The 12,407-nt window shown below is 44.4% G+C and overlaps 1 protein-coding gene across 1 annotated transcript in view; it reads right to left on the reverse strand.

The window, feature by feature from the left end:
- LOC146782630 (transmembrane protein 272-like) overlaps window positions 1-12,407 on the reverse strand; it is a 182,621-nt gene that overhangs the window by 63,776 nt on the left and 106,438 nt on the right. The gene's annotated exons all lie outside the window — the stretch shown is intronic.

Here is a 12,407-nt window from a genome sequence, read left to right on the forward strand (position 1 = left end):
CTGAAAGGACTATTTAGTCTCTCTTTGTCCATTTCTTGCAAATATGGAAGGTCAATGTCATTGAAGTATTCTTCAATTTTTTTTATCAGCATTAACATCTTCCTTGTAAAGATCTTGAAAAAAGGAAACAAATGCGTCCTCGATCTCTTCTTCATTTGAGATTATGTCACCAGAGTTTTGGCATCTAAGATCTCTTATTTGGTTTCTTGTCTGATTAGCTTTGGTTTTCCATGCCAACAGTTTACCACATCCCTCTCCACAATCATAGTTCGACATTTTACTGGCTTGCCATTTTTTCTTTATAATTATCTCAAAATAGTCGCTTAACTCCGATTTTGCCTCTTGCAATTTTTTCTTTAACTGTGCCATGCTGGAGTCACCCAAATGTTGTTAAATTTGTTCTTTTATACTTTGGATAGCATTTTCTAATTCATTTATAACAGCCTTGACATTTTTGTTGTGCTCAGATGATAGGGACATTACCATACCTCTTATATAAGCCTTATAGGTATCCCAAACAATCCCAAGTGGAGCTGAGTCTATGTTAAATAAAAAGAATTCATTAGTGGCCTTTTTTAATTGTTCTACTACCCTCTGATCTAATAACAGGGATCTATTTACTGTCCACCTACTAGAGAGTGATCTCGTTTTCAGCGTAACCTCTAGGGTAACCACTGAATGGTCAGAGAAGCGTTCTGGGGCATGAGTTACTTTATTCGTTATTTTACTAATGTAGTTATCTACAAGGAAAAAGTTGATTCTAGATCGATGGCTATACTTTTTATTATGAAAAGTGAAGGCACCCCCGCATGTCTGAGCATTGAATCTCATCAACCTCCATATTTTTATGAGGCTCAGGTCAGACATTAGTTGTTTTAGGGTCCTCCTCATCTCATGGGTCGCCGCTCTTCTTTTTGATGTAGTATCTATGGTTGGGTCTAAGACCACATTAAAATCGCCACCAAGTATAATGGGGGTTTTAATATCTACCAGATGCAACAGTAGAGATTGTAGTGGGGCAGAGTTGTCTGTATTGGGACCGTAATACCCCACAAAAGTCAGCCAAGACCCCTGTATTTTAGCTGTGGCTATTGCCCATGTGCCACGAGGGTCAACCCTCCATTCTCCCAGAATGACTTGATTAGATTTTTTAAACAATAGTGCAACTTCCTTAGTCGGACATGTTTGGGTGGTACACACATAATGTTCTACCCATTTTTGTGTTTTAAGTATCTCAGACCATTCATCTCTCAGTAAGTGAGACTCTTGTATTATATGCACTTCGCTATCTGAAAGTCTAAAAAATTCTAAAATCTTTTTCCTCCTTGAGGCTACTCGAAGACCATTGATGTTCCACGATAAAATTTTTAGTTTCTTTGGTCTGTCTAAATTGGCCATGTAACTCCAGGAATTTTGGTGTAGTACGGATAATTATAGTTCTTTAAAAGGACTGGATTATGCCAAATTCTAGCTGAATCATTTTGACTAATTAGGTTTTTTCATTTTTTACCCTTATGCTCCCCCCCCCCCCATATGTGCACTTAAAACTTTTTTTTTGTGTTTTATATTTTGCTGGTGACCCTCCTTTCCCCCCCCCCTTACACACCCCAGGGAACCCTCCTACTACTACTAGAGATGTCTAAAGAGATTACCCCCTTTTTGAACTCCATTACACCGGGTGAAGAAAAAAAGGTATAGTGTTTATTTGCGTTGTGCCTTTATTCGTTAGATAAACTTGCAGACTTCAGTTGGATCCCTGAAATTATGCATTTTGTTGTCCCACATCACTTTGAGGGCGGCTGGGAATCGTAAGTTAGCAGAGGCACCCAAACCTCTCAGCTCTGGAATAAACTTCCCCATCTCCCATTGTTTATCTTGGGTTTCACGGGAAATATCGGATCTCACCTTGAAAGACCAATCACCCTTCTTATAGATGTTTGCTTTAAGTCCTCCTGAGAGAATCCTCTCTTTCAGTGAATAAGATTTAAAGTTGACCAAGATTTTCCTAGGGTTTTTTTTCCCTGGTCTCCTAAGGTAGGGATCTCGGTGAACTCTCTGGATATCCTCTTCTAGGGTGCACTCATCGATATCCATGTTGTATTCTTTCAAAAGTTTAATTATAAAGCTCTTTATATCATCCCCTTCCAAGCCCTCTGGCACATTCAAAATTTTAATGTTATTTCTCCTGGCATTGTTTTCAAGGACCTCCAGCTTGTTCCGCAGATCTTTAACATTTTCCTTTAACTTAGCGATCTCATTCCTGTTTTCATCAACTTTTCCTGAGAGTTCTATCAAAGAGCTCTCAATTATTCCGACTCTGTCCATCAAGCTATTTAACTTATTTTCTAGTGTTTCACAGGTATATTGAATCTTTTGCTGGTTTGTCTCTGAAATAGCGATTTTCTCTCTAACTTCTATTAATAGGGTAGATATTAATTTTGCAATACCTGGTTGAGTGGACTGTACTAGCTTGTCTGGTGACTCCATCGCTACGGAGACTACAGAGACTATTTTCGGGGACCCGTTGATAATATCAACTGGGTTTGTCTCCCCTTGTGCTTGAGCTTGTGCGCTTTATTCGCTTTCTGATATAGCCACTAAGGGGCCGAATCTGTTTTCTAAACATATTGTATTTTCCATATCTTTACTGGTTATGGTGTCAGTGCCATCCATAATTTGCATAGGTGTTATGCAATCCGACTTTTTAATCCCTGCTATGAGTGCAGATGTAGGTTTTAAAGTGGTGGGAAGGGGAGGGGTTAGATGCACAATTTGGGTCTGGGCTTTAAAGTATGAACGAAGTGAAGGTGTAAATTTTACACAGTCAGTACTTTTCTTATTGTGCCTTTTCTTAACCTCCAACCGCAGTTCTGGTACCTGTCTAGTTATCAGGGGGTCCTTTTATGCCTTATCAAGGGAGACTGTTTGAAAACAACTCGAACTTCCTTTGTTATGTTCTTTTTGAGGAGACAACAGTAATACAGGGTTTTTTGTCTTTACCTCTCTGCTCCGTAAAGTGTATCTATCGGTGGAGCTATCAGTTATGCTGTCAGTTATATAATTATAAAGACTTAGAGCATTTTTAACTTTACATTTGTGACCTTTTCCCCCTCTTACCGGAGTCATCAGTTTTTCCACAGATTGCTGTTTTTCCTATCTCTCTGGGTTTCTCCAGCTGAGAGGCACCTAAATCTTTCAAACTTGGATCGATTGCACTCCGGTGAACAGCACCCCTCGCCTCCCCCACCTCTGAGTCCTATTCTTGCAGCAGCGCGCCGACCCAAACTGAGCCGGCTAGCTGCCTCCACCCACACACTATGGCGCTGAGACGCCGTCTTCCTCAATCAAAGCACAGGCACGGGAGAATAGCAAAGCTCGAAACTGACCAAGCCTACTGCAGATGCCCCCAGCCAAATCTCCGTAACAATGAGTCTCTGGGACCAGGCTTCCGCTATGGCGAGCCACCTCTTTGGGGTTCTAACAGGTACGGCAGATAATGGGAGCTTCACTAACTTTCAAAAATCTATTATTTTTGTCTTAATACTGCTGGCAAGAAGGGAATTGTGTATTAAATGGATACTTCCATGCCCCCCGACAGAGGTGGAATGGATCCTTTCAGTACAAAGGGTGGCTAATCTCGATCGAGCGATCAGGTTAAGTAAAAAGACAACATTTTGGGAACTATGGGATAAATGGTTAGGAACCTATAGAAATTAGATAGATGGCCGCCATTAAACCAGAATATAGAATTAGGTATTGGATTCTGGATATTTTCTCTCTGCTGTCATTCATTTATTTCCCTTTCCCCAAAATCATCTGGTCCTATGATTACGAATATGCTCTATAGGCTTTCGCACATATTTGTCTGCATTACAACCTTTGCCTGTGTCAACGAAGTTAGCCCCTTTCGACCGGGCAGGGGGGATATTTCCCCTAGGTTACCCGGGATGGTTAAAACATCTCCTCCTTATGGAGTGACTGGGTGTTCCCTGCCCTACTAGAAATGGACTCTTTTCCTGATGGTTTTTGCATATTGACAAATGAGAACAAAAAGAAAAGGGCTGTAGCCAACCCCCTTCTGTGGGACCTCTCTGTATGCAAACAGAAGGCAGGGAAGTAAGAGGTCCCATTTTCGCCTAAGCATTTCTGGGAGGCCTTTAATCAATCCCTTTAGGGGTTTTGTTGAACCTTTCAACTAACCCATTGCATTGTGGGTGATAGGGAGTGGTGAACTTGTAGTTTACACCACACTCCTTCCACATTGCTTTTAGATACCCTGACATGAAGTTTGTAACTCTGTCAGATATAACCTCTTTAGGGAAACCCACTCTGGAGAAAACTCCAATGAGGGCTCTTGCCACCACAGGGGCTGTGGTGGTCCTGAGGGGAATTGCCTCTGGGTACCTGGTGGCATGATCCACTACCACCAGGATAAACCTGTGCCCAGATGCTGTTGGAGGGTCAAGTGGACCAACAATGTTAATCCCTACCCTTTCAAAGGGTACCCCCACCACAGGTAGTGGTATCAGGGGGGCCTTTGTTGTGCCACCTGACTTGCCACTGGCTTGGCAAGTGACACAGGAGCAACAAAACTCCTTGGTGTCCTCTGACATGTGTGGCCAATGAAAATGTGGAACAAGCCTATCCCAGGTCTTGTTTTGACCCAAGTGTCCTGCCAATCGGATATCATGTGCCAGGGTCAAGAGGAACCCCCTAAACCTCTGAGGTATTACCAACCTCCTGGTGGCTCCAGGGGTAGGATCTCTAGCCTCAGAATATAGGAGTCCCTTATCCCAATAAACTTTATGGGACCCACTAGCACTCCTAGCAGCCTCAGCAGCAGCCTGCTGTCTGAGGGGTTCAAGCGAGGGGCAGCACTGTTGCTCCTTACTCAGATCTTCCCTGGAAGGTCCCCCTGCCCCCAAGTCCCTCTGGGGCAGTTCCTCCTTCATGATCTGCTTCTCCTCCCTCTGGAGGGGAATCTGAGATCTGATACAGAGGGGAAGGCACTGCCTTAACCCTACTGCTCCTCCTCTTGGGTAGCATCTTGTCCATAGTTTCAGGATCCAGAGCTGGTTCAGCTTTATGCATTTTGGCCTGTGACCTGGTCACTGCAAATACCTCTGCAGGTATGCCCAACATCTCAGCATGAGTCCATAACTCTACTTCAGACCAGGCTGAAGTCTCTAGATCATTGCCCAATAGACATTCGACAGGGAGGTCTGCACTGACTACTACCTTCTTGAGGCCAGTTACACCTCCCCAGGAGAAATTCACAACTGCTATGCTATGGTTGGTCCTGACATTGCTTGCATTGGTAACCTGGTATATTTCACCCAGGATGATCTGCTCAGGGTCCACCAGATCCTCTGCCACCATGGTGACACTAGCACCTGTGTCCCTGAATGCCAAAGCCTGTTTGCCATTTATTACAGGCTGCTGTTTGTATTTGCCCAGATTACTGGGGCTCACTAGGAAGGACATATCAATGTCTCCCTCACAAACCAGCAATGCCTGAGTGGGTACTCTGACTAGGCCAGAGTCCACTTCAGAACTCAGGGTCAACCCTACTACACCCTTATTCTGATTACCACCTCCACTAGTAGCTGCACTAGGGGGAACAGTTGCCTTAGGGGCAGGAGTGGTGGTGGTTTGGTATTTGGACTTGGTGCAATCAGAAGTCCAGTGTCCTTTCTGTTTACAGAATTTGCACCAGGGCTTCTTTTGGCCTTTTCCCTTTGTAGACTGTGAATCCCCACCAGATGCACATTTTTGGGGCCCTTGTGAAGACTTCTGGTCTTTTGACTTATCCCCACCTTTCTCAGAGCCCTTAGGATCCTGCTTCGTAGTGTCACCCCCTTGGTTCTGGGTTTTCTGCCTCACCCTGGTTCTGACCCATTTGTCTGCCTTCTTTCCCAATTCTTGGGGAGTGTTCAGATCAGAGTACACCAGGTACTGATGCAACAACTGGTTTTGGCAATTATTAAGGATCTGTTCTGTCATCATAAGATTATACAATCCCTTAAAATCAGTAACTCTACTACCAACCAGCCAACCCTCCAGAGCCTAGGTTGCACAATCAACAAAGTCAGTCCAGTCCTGATTCTGTGCTTTTTGGGTGTCTCTGAACTTTAACCTGTACTTTTCAGTTGTTAAGCCAAACCCATCTATTAATGCACTTTTCAGGACTTCATAATCATCAGCATCCTCTTCGCTAACAGTGAGGAGCTTGTCTCTACCATTAACTGAAAAGATGTGCCATAAGATTGATGCCCACTGTTTCTGGGGGACCTGTTGTAATTTACAGGCCCTCTCCATAGCAGTTATCCACTTGTGGATATCATCCCCACTCTGGTAGGAAGGAACAACCTTGGACAGGTTCCTATGGTCTGGGATATAATCTCTGATTCTAGGGACACTGTTGCTGCCCCCAGGGGGTTCTAATCCCTCTTTCCTGGAAACTCTCTGGAGCTCCAAGGTTTCTTTATCTAATGCCAACTGCTTGGCCTTAAGGGCAAATCTGGCTTCCTCATACTGTAGCAGTTTGTACATTCTTTCAGTGGAGGTCTCTCTTCTATTAAAGTATGAGCTCCTCTGGTGAACAGATTCTCTTCCAGAGTGATATGAGTGGTCAGATTCCCTTGAAGGGGACCTAACCCTCTCTTCTACTCTGTCAGTTCTCTTAGGGAGAATTCCTCTGTTCTGTTCAGACACTTCTGGATCTGGCCCTTCAATCACAGAGTCCTGGTCATCATGATTTTCATCATCTGACCCAGACACTGTAATTGACCCACTCCCTGATTCAGATCTATCAGCTCCTAGAGCCAACCTCAGATCATCTGTTGTTAGCAGATCTATCAGGCCTAGTGTGGAGGGACTCTGTCCTAGCTTCAGGTGTCTTGCAACACACATGGCCTTCAGGTCAAAGAAGGTCATGTCCTTATACTGAGGCTGAGTGGACCCACTGACTCCACCCTTCGAGGACATTCTAGTGTTGTGCAGTGTTGTACTACCTACACTAGTTTGTGGCCTACTGATCCTAGCTTGAGCTGTAGCATGGGTGTGCTATCCCTTCACAAACAGCTCTAAGTTCAGTAGAACTTATTGATACTAAGCTTGACTTTTATGAGTACCTTGAGTACCTTTAGTGGTTTTCAGTTAGTAATTCAAATAGAGATTTTCTGGTAAAACAATGGCAAGCTGGAATCCCACACGCTGCCCACCAATGTCAGAAGTTGGCCTGGCATATGCTGGTCACTAGTTATAGTGGCCACCTTGCACCAGTCCAATTTGACTCTTATGGTAGATAGGTTTAAGACAACCTTTTAAAGAAAGCTATCCTAGTGGTAGCTGTGGAGAGCAGCCTTCAGGCTAAGTCTCAGAGGAATGTAAAGCAGCTTGTTTTACCTTATAATCTCTTGAATCACCAAATGAAAGGACACCACACAGGTATATATATCAAATATATATGTATTTATTTCTAGACACACTCTACTAATCTCTTTATGAGATTAGAAGTCAGGAACATATGCATGGGCGTACCAGACCATATACTAAAAAAGAGGTTTAGGAAAGTCGACTTGCAAGGGGACAAGGCCTAGGGCCTGTAGAATCGCTGGGGCTTCACTAATCCACCCAAGGCAGGTAAGTAAAAGACCCACGGGAGACGCGTGCAGTGTGAGAACACAGCAGCGGGTTCCCTATTGATTTCAATGGGGCAAGTCGCGGTTGGATTTTTAAAGTTTAAGGGTACTTCTAGGAAGTCTACAAACAAGTCACTTACAAGGTAAGCAGTTCGAGGGCCAACACCCACAGGAGCACCGGAGTGCACGAGTTACCTCACCCAGGGAAGCCGATTGCATAGGTGTCTTTTGGTGTCGGGTCGCGTTGTCGTTTTCTATGGAAGCCGAAGAAGTTTTGCTGCTTGTGAAGACTGAAGAAGTGTCCGGTGGAATCCAAGGATGGATTCAAGATGAAGAAGACCTGAAAGCAGAAGGGACAGTGTTCACAGTCACTTGCCAGTGACCCGGGGCCAGGAAGATGGATGCCCACGGAAGTCGGGTGATTTCAGGTGATCAAGGGTGTCTTGACTCTTCAGCCACGAGGTCCAGGAGGTGTCAAGGACAACCAAGAGCTGGAATTGGAGTGTCCCACAAAGTCTGCAGCTTACTGAGGTGTCGGCAACCGGATTGGAGCCAACAAGCCTTGGCAACAGCAAGTCTCGTGGAAATTGAAGAAAATCAGCGGTATAGACCAGCAAGGTCTGAGGGACTCACCCAGTGAGGGTAAGTGAGGGCAGGCCTGGAGCAATCAGGGGAGCCCTTTGGTTTAATGAGAAAGTCTTCAGGGGACCCACAAGCCAATGGGCAAGGGATCGCAAAGACGCCTCATGAGGATTCACTTCACAGGAGCCCACGGTCACGTGGGACAAGGTAGGCCTCTGATTTTTTAGGGAAATCCTGCTGGAGGCTTGGACCACACGTGATCCAATGCACAAGTTTGTAGAATGTCGTGAAGGCGTTGCATTTGACAATAGTGCACGGTACTCGGGTATTGCTGTTCCTCATCACTCGTGGGGTCCACTCAACTCAGCTCTGCTGGGAACTCACAATGGCCATTGAGAAGTCAGGAAATCAACTTCTGGGGCTGCAGGGACTTCGGACTCCAGTGGGAGCGGGAAAGTTTGCGACCGTTGATTCAAGTTTTTGGTGCCTGCCAAGCAGGGGAGTCACTCCTTGACTCCAAGGGAGATTCTTCTGTCTTCCAAAGGTAGTGAAATGTCTAAGGGCCAGGATTCTTCTTGTAGAGCATCAACCAGGGATATCTGACTTCCAATGGCAAGGGTTCCCTATCTTATACTAAAAGAAAGGGAGGGACTAGCTCTATGACCACTCGTCTGGGAGGGTCAGGGTAGGGGGTGGTTACACCTACTTCCCTTTGTCCAGTTTTGTGCCAGAGCAGGGACAGGTAGTCCCTGAACCGGTTTGAGCTGGCATATGCACAGAGGAGCCTACTGCTCCCCCAGTGCAGGACTTCAAAGCACTCTAGGAGTGCACCCACCCAGCCCCAATACACTAAATCCTGTCTGGAAGGTGGTGACACCTCCCTGTGACAGGATGCCTATTGTTGGGCTTACTCCACTGCGAGTTTCAGTCAGCAGCAGGAGGGCAGCCCAGTGTCTGTGCTGGTGGCATCCATTTTGTGATGCCAGGGCTCTTTCAGATTTCTACCGTGTTTCCACAGTTAGTACACGTCGTCCCCTCTAGAAGGGTGGGATCATACTCTCACACCAGTTACTGGTGTGGGAGTATGATTCCAAGTTGTTTGACACCAAACACGACATGTTTTGATGCAGTCATTCCAAAGTTTGCATTTACTGGTAGGTTATAATGCACTTAAGAGTATATGGTTTAACCGCATCCACAAACAGCCACAGAGAATAGACTCTGCCAGCTGCAGAGGGGTCCTGCTCATGCAGAGGCACCCCCTCACATTGTAAACCAAGCACCCTGTCCTCAGGATTGATAGGGCCTGCCTTAGGGGTGACTGATAGGTTTATGTGTGCGTGTATGGTGAGATATAGAAACCTATACCTCAGTGAGGAGTGCTAACACTACCTCACCCAGGCTGCAGTAGCAGGCCTGTGGTGTCAGATTTAGTCTGCTTCCCCGGGGGGGCATAATACATATTTCAGCCCCTGGTAGGCCTGTGGAGTACCTATGCCCTTCGTACCTAGGGTACCATATACTAGGGGCTCATAAGGTACCACAGCATCCAATCACTAGTGCATCTAATATGCACTCCAAGTTGTTTAGAGAGAACAGAGAGACTGGGGCCCTGATTAGCAGGGACCCAGCCAGACTATAGCCGGAAACCAGTGTTAACATCAGAAAAAAAGTGGGAGCAACATAAGTGCAGATCCTACTCTCCTACAGGGTGGTTGCGTTTTGTCTTGTATAAAGATGCAGCCGCAGCTGTGGTGTTAGTCTTTGGAGCCTCCTCTGTAAAAGGAGTGAAGAAAGGATCCTCTGGTAGAAGGAGATTGAAGTGCTTCCATAGATTGTGCCACTTCAGTATCCTTTTTCATCTTTTCAAGTGATTGGTCTATTTAAGGCCGAGAGAGGTGTTCCTTATGAAAGGGCGCATTAAGAATGGTTTGCTGAACTTCTGATTTGAAACCAGAAATTCTGAACCATGCAGGTTTCCATTCCTGCTCTATTTCCTGTCTCCTTTTTTGTGTTCCTCTGGAAGATATTGCAATAATTCTTGCATCTCATCCCAGTGAGCTCTATCGTATCTGAACAACAGACCTTGTGTATTAGCCTTACGCCAATGGTTGGCTGATTGAGCAGCTCCTCTCTTCCCTGACGCATCTATTAGTTTTAATAATTAATTTTTTATCTGGAGGTAGTTACTCTCCTGATGTTTGTGAATTTGCCCTCTTACGAGCGTTACAGACCACAAAGGAATCCAAAGGCAACTGACCCCTAATAAAAACTGGTTCAGATGGTGGGAGTTTACATTTTTTGTCCACCACAGGTGTTATTATACATGATCTAATTGGGTCTTAAAAATAACATTAGTATGCCTCATCATACCTTTTAACATAGGCAACGTTTGTGTTGTTTTTTGTGAGTTTCCTAAGGTTTCGAATAGAAAATCTTCTTCTAGTGCTTCCTTTTCAGTACCAAGCTGGATTTGTACTTTTTTCCTTTCGATCAGAATGTTTTGGAACCAAAGGGGTATCGTTTTGGCTCGATTGGAAGGCTTGATTGTCTGTTTCGGTGCCAAGCCCGAGGACGGGGTGTTGGAAGCAGTCTCTCAGTGCCGACCAACGCCAACATGCAGTGGTGGCCCAGAAGCCTTTTGTTTGGTGGAAGAAAGGGGCTTTATTACTCACGGCACACTGTACCGCTGGAACTTCTTCAGACTCCAACTCAATCTCCAGTTCTGAGTCCGATTCTTGAATAGAGAAGGCCTCCTCTTTCGCTGCTGATGCCTCCATTTCCTCCTGTTCGGTATCTTCTCCGAAGATATCTGGGGTGTGTTCAATGTTCTGCTGCTGGATGTCCATTCTTTGAGTTAGACGGTCCCCAAAGTCTTTTTCGATCGGAATGATCGACAAGCGTCACAACCTACTTCCTTGTGCTCCAGTAAGAGGCACAAGTTGCAGATTTCTGCAGGTCAGTGCATGGATACTTGGGATGGCACAGAGGACAAAATTGAAAGAGTCCGTTCCCTCGGCAGAAGACTGGATAATACAGAACGGATTGTAAGTCGACTGACGCGGCTAGGCCAGAAGGCGGCCAACGATGTCTTCTGTACTGAAGACAGAGTTTTCCTATTTTTTCAACATGAGGAGAATGGTGAAACATGAATGAAACAATATCGATGAGGGTACAGTGAGTTGCGCACAGAGGGGATCCCAAAAAATGGTTTCGAACTGGAGCACTGCAAACCACGTCTGAACCCGATGGCAGAAAGAAAACAATCTAACAATGGAGTCGATGCACATGCTCATTATCCCCGAAAAGGAGGAGTCACCTTACCTTATGACTGGAAAAGCCTTCTTCGGAGAAAAACAACTTGCAATCATCCCGGCCCAACTCTAGATGTCAGGATTATGCAAAGCATGTGTATCTTTAGCACACATGCCTCGAACGTACAATATGATTGAGCTTAAGTTTTTTGTGCCCAACACTTGCACTAAGACTTGGGAATTTAAATCTGTATAATTATTTTTATATTGATAGATCAAACTAAGCAACTCTTACTATAGCCCCCAATACAAACGCTAACCAAAGATAAATATATAATTGACGTAAATTCAATTCATGTTTTTTAATGAAATATGGTGCTGTTACCATAGCACTAATATTAACACTGTCCCATTAATTAATATACAAATACCTATTATGTGAATTTTAAAACTAACCACAACCAATAGTTATGTGAATATATTAATTTACATTTATGGCTGTATTTCTGAAAAATCACTAAATATTTTGGAAATGAAATAGGCAATAAGCTTGTCACAAGTATTTTTACTATGTTCATTGAGCTGTGTGGCATGCAAGCACGTAAATAACACAATAATAACAATGGTTCCCTTAATGTTAACAAGGCTAATACCAACCAAAGCTCATAATTGGTGACAATGCAATAAATTGAAATACTGTGGACCTTGGAGTGCTGGCATCTGGTTCTTGAATGCTGTGACTGGATCCTTTATAGAATTTACATTTATATGTAATTGCATTTAATTAATCTGAAATAAATGTATGTTAAAAATGTATCTAGTTGATTACAATTTACAAGCAAATGAGGTAATGGTATGTTAGAAGTATTTTTGTTGAGGCTGTGGTCAGTAGTGGCAATGTTGAAATGTGGAGCTGCGATGATACTCC

The sequence above is a fragment of the Triturus cristatus genome, chromosome 12, assembly GCF_964204655.1.
Source record: "Triturus cristatus chromosome 12, aTriCri1.1, whole genome shotgun sequence".
In the NCBI taxonomy this organism is placed as follows: Eukaryota; Metazoa; Chordata; class Amphibia; order Caudata; family Salamandridae; genus Triturus; species Triturus cristatus.